The sequence below is a fragment of the Hipposideros armiger genome, unplaced genomic scaffold (genome assembly GCF_001890085.2).
Source record: "Hipposideros armiger isolate ML-2016 unplaced genomic scaffold, ASM189008v1 scaffold_43, whole genome shotgun sequence".
In the NCBI taxonomy this organism is placed as follows: Eukaryota; Metazoa; Chordata; class Mammalia; order Chiroptera; family Hipposideridae; genus Hipposideros; species Hipposideros armiger.
In genome coordinates, this window is record NW_017731393.1 from 4,972,156 (window position 1) to 4,976,897 (window position 4,742).

The following is a 4,742-nucleotide window of genomic DNA, read 5'->3' on the forward strand; positions in this document are numbered from 1 at the left end:
CCCCGCCCCCCAAGTGCCTGCCTGGAGCATGTTTATTTCTCCACCCTGGACACGTAAAGACGTCCTGGTCTTATGCTGTGTCCCTCAGGCCTCATGACTGGAAACCACTTCTTAATTCTCCATCAGATTGTGGGGACCCCCCTCCCCTGCCCTGTGCCCTCCCAATCTCCATGCCAGGGGGAAGGCCAATTTATTACCCATTTTCTAGAGGAGGAAAACTGAGGCCGACTGATGTCAAACTCCTTCCCTCCCATTTCTGGGGAGATGAAGCTGTGACTTGAACCTATCCCCTTCCCACGACAGTCACCATCGTGGAGAACTCCTTCCAGGGCTGAGTGTTTCCTGTGTCGGCCTCGAAAAGTCTACCTTGAGGATGAACTGTCTCACTTCTCTCTTCTCTTATTTAAAAACAAACAAAGCTATTTTTCACCACCCATGCGCTGCATCCAGCCATATTAAAATACTCCCTTCACTATTACTTTTCCGTTAGCTATTTATCTTGTGAAAAGAAGTCGTAATTCTAAAGAAGCTTATTCTCCATTGCATTAAAGAGCCTCAGCGTTGATCAGTCTGAGTGAGTCCACGCGACTGAAATTTGCGGTGTGCACAGAGAGCTGGGACCAGTGAAGGAGTCCTAAGCAACAGCACAGGCGAAGGTTCCTGAAAATAAACAGACCTGTAGAGCACAAACTGGGTGTCAATTGGGCATTCCTTGGCTTTCAGTGGGCAGCTCAGTAGAGTGAGTGCCAGTGGGAGTGCCAGTCTATACAGACACCTCACACCAGGGCGACCTGCACCCCATCTGACCTCCAGCACAGCTCTGAGAGAGGTGGGGTGCAGGGGTCTGTCCATTTTGTGGATGAGGAAACTGAGGCTCAGTGAGATGAGCTGGGACTAGAATGCAGGACTCAGCTCCTGCCACGCCTGGGGCCAGGCTCACCCATCTCCCAGCTTGGGAGCTCCTGCTGTGGGGAGGAGGGGGCAGCGGTCCTGAGTCTTTGAGGGGCTCCCTCTCTGGAGGGAGAACCGTACAGCAAACCAGTAAAGAGGTAAGATGGTTCCAGAGAGTTCCACAGGGGCTCACGTCTGAGTGTCCTGTGTCCCGCTCTGCAGTCTCATGGGTGGAGAGGAGCACAGACCCCAATGGGGGTGGGGGTGGGGGTGGGGGACGCGTGCGTCCAACCCCAGGCTCCTGTGTGCACAGGGTTCCCACCTACACTGGCTTTGGGGAGGGGCTCTTGAGCTTCTGAAGGTCCACTGGGACCCTCACTCACTCAGAAAGTATCAGCTGCAACTGTGTACCATCCAGGTGATGAATCCAGGGGCCCAAGACCTGGCACCTCTGTCCTGGTCTGCCTGGATCCTAACCGTCTCCGTCCAAGCCCGTGACCAATGCTTGTCAGCACAAGGACTGTGCATGGAGGCACAGGTGGTCTGGATGGGATCCCCCGGCTGCGAGCTAATGGAGAAGAGGGTCCAGGCCTTGGGGGCACTGACACGTAGATGTAAAGGGGTGCGAGCACTGGGCTCAGGGGTGGGAGGAATTCCAGCAGGGTGGCGTCACAGGCAGAACGAGAGGGCATCTCGGGAAGGGCCTTCAGCTGTGGGGACACAGTGAGCTGTTCCGGCAGGTAAGTCATCACTGGGTTTGCCCACAGGAGCTTATAGGGGGGAGGGGGCGGGGAGGGGGCAGAGCAGTGGGCCTGGCTGGGGGAGGTGGGTCGATTTGGGGATGACAAATACTGCAGACTCCTCCTTAGGGGCACGGAGAGCAGCATGGACATCTGGGAGTGATGAAAAGGTGGGAAATGTGGTGGGGAATGTGGGGGGATGGAGTGTCGGCACCTGGGAAGACCTCCAGGTGGGCCAGCACGATGGGAAGTGAGTCCGCCAGCGCAATGCTGCGCTTGTCTCCAGCCACTGTCCGTGCAGGCGTGGACAGGGGGTTAATGCACTTGGAAAAAATCCCAGCTGCAGTCGCAGGAAGAGGGTGTTATGTGGGGCTTGGGGCTCTCCCCTGAGGAGGCAGGGGAGCAGTTTGGAGGGGCTGATAAACAGGAGGTCCCAGAACTGCGAGGGGAGGGTGCTGGGGAAGGGCGCTGGATGGTCAGAGAGGGCCAAGCTAGAGGGGTGACAAAGGTCAGGGGCGGCCTGGGCTTGGGCCCGAGAAGAGGTGGACAGTGAGGAGGTCATGTCACTGAAGGGCTGAGGGTGAGAGCTCATCCGTAATGTGGCTGTAGGGTCCCCGGAGGGGCAGAGAGCTGCGTTCTACTCTTTGTTCAGCAAGGACGTCTGTCGTGGGTGGCTTGGCCAGCTGAAGCTCGCTGGCCCGGGGTCCCCTGGAACGAAGCCCTCCCCTTGCCGGGAGACCAAATGCTGCAACAGAGCTGGCAAGCCCAGCTGTCCTGAAAACACTCGGTAACGGTTGGTAATGACCAACCAGAACGGAAGCACAAGCTCCCCTGAAAGGTCATTTATCCGAGAGAAGAAAATGATTCCTTTCTCGGAGGCTGTCATCTTTTGCTTTAATTAATATCAACCGCGTACACACTTGGCAGTGGCTTCAAGTGTTCGAGTGGACTTCCTGTGACATTTTTAATGAAAAAAATTTAAATCCTCGTGGGCTACCTGAGGTGTCCGTCCGAGCCTCCTGGGTTGCAGGAAGCCTCCGTGCAGACAGATGCTGGCCCAGCCAGTGGCCGAGCGAGGACCGTCTCGCTCTGAGGACAGGACCACGGCAGCGTGGACCATCCTTGTGATTGGATTCTGGTTCTGCGTCTTTCTCAGGCACACGACAGAAGTGTGCCTGCATCCCATCAGGTGATACGAGATTTCACTTTGCCCCGTGGCCAACGTGGCTGACTTTGTTGATTTGATTATGGTAAATCCTGCCAGATTTGCAACTGTACAGTTACTCTTATCCCTTTGTAATTAATAACGTACGCAGACATGTGGGTGCTCGTGTGTGTTGGGGGAGGTGTTATCTTCTGTGCGTGTGTGTGAGATATGTAAATATCCCATTCCTCATCTACTGCGACGATGACAATGATGATGATGATGATGAAGATAATGATGATTTTTACCATTATTTATTTTTGATATTCCAGTTGCCCCTGATTTGGCCGGTGGGTTAGCCTTTCGAGCTGGCCCTGGTATCCTCATCATTCTCCAAGCACCTCCTTACCCCTCTCTGCCCCAGCCCTGGACCAATGGCTCAACCACTTCTCCCAGGAGCCCTGTTTCGGGTTAGTGGAGTGGAGTGTTAGCTGCCAAGACCTGAGCAGTAATTGTACTGTTGGGGTGTCGGTCTCCCCGGCTGTCTCACTGGACAGAATTAAATACATACTCCCCTTTACATCGAAATGCCTATATCTTTCTTCATAACTCACACCTCCAATTCCATTCCAACACCACAGAGTTCATCCCAGCTTTCTCCTTTTCCATATTTATAACTCCCTTTCGTCCACAGTGAGAGTCTAGACTCCCATTATCCTCACGTATTTACTTGTGGGATCAGTCCCCCGGGAGGTGACCAATCTCCCGTTGCCTGGATGGCCCCCTCACTCTGCTTGGGCTCCAATATCCCACCACCATCGCCCATGTGTGCATGGACCCTCCTCACCCTTCTGTCCCCACAATACCCTATTGCCCCACTGCCCAGAGGCCCTCTCACCCCACTCGGGCCTTTGACACCCGCATCACGGGCCTCGAGCTTGGGCACTCGCACCCAGCCGTCCTCTCTCTGCTGTGCCCACCTACCCTGCTCAGCCTTATCGAGTGGCTTTTGAACTGAACATGCCACAAGAAAAGAAGGCAGGCAGGCTGCATATTAAATTTTAATAGAGATGATTGCCAAATTAGTCTCCAGAGTGACTTTTTCCCATTTGCAATCTCACCAGCAGGGTATGAGAGAACCTGTACCCTCCCCACTCTCCAGCACTGGATGTTGGCACACTTAAATTTCTGCCAATCTGATGGGAAAAAAACATGTCACATTAATTTGCATTTCCCTTTTTTACTAATAAATTGAGCATCTTTTAATACATGTAGTAACCCCCTTTATCATTTCTGTTCTGCATCTTGTCTACTCAATCTTTTTCCTGTTTTCATATTGAATGAATTCTTTATATATTTTGGATACATTTTGTTACACCTGTTGTAAATATTTTTCATTTGCCACTTCTTCTTTAATTTTATATTATCTTTCTTCTTACAGACTTTTAATTCTGTAGTAAAATTTATGAATTTTGCTCTTCTTTAAATCTTACTTAAGATTCCTCAATGTCATAAATATATTCTCTTATATTTTCTTCTATTACTCTTGCAGGATTTTTTTTCCTTTTCTTTTTTTTTAAGATTTATGTATTTTTTTCCATTAATTTTTATAATGGTATGAAGAAGAATTTAATTGTATTTTTTTCCAGGTAGTAAATTGTTCCAATATTTATTGAGTAATCCACTTTTCCCCTACTGATTTGAAAGGCCACCTTTCTTCATACACTAAATTCCTATATACATGGGTCTGTTTTTTGGATCTTCTAGTTTTGTTCCTAGGATCTATTTATCTATTCATGTGCTAATATCACATTATATTTATTAAAATTACTTTATAATATGCTTTGACATCTTGTCGGGCAAAATTCCCCTCTTTGTTTTCTCCTGCTTCAAGCTGTCTTGGCTATTCTTGAACATTTACCCTTCCCTCTGAGTTTTACAATCAGCTTGTCAAATCCCATTATAAT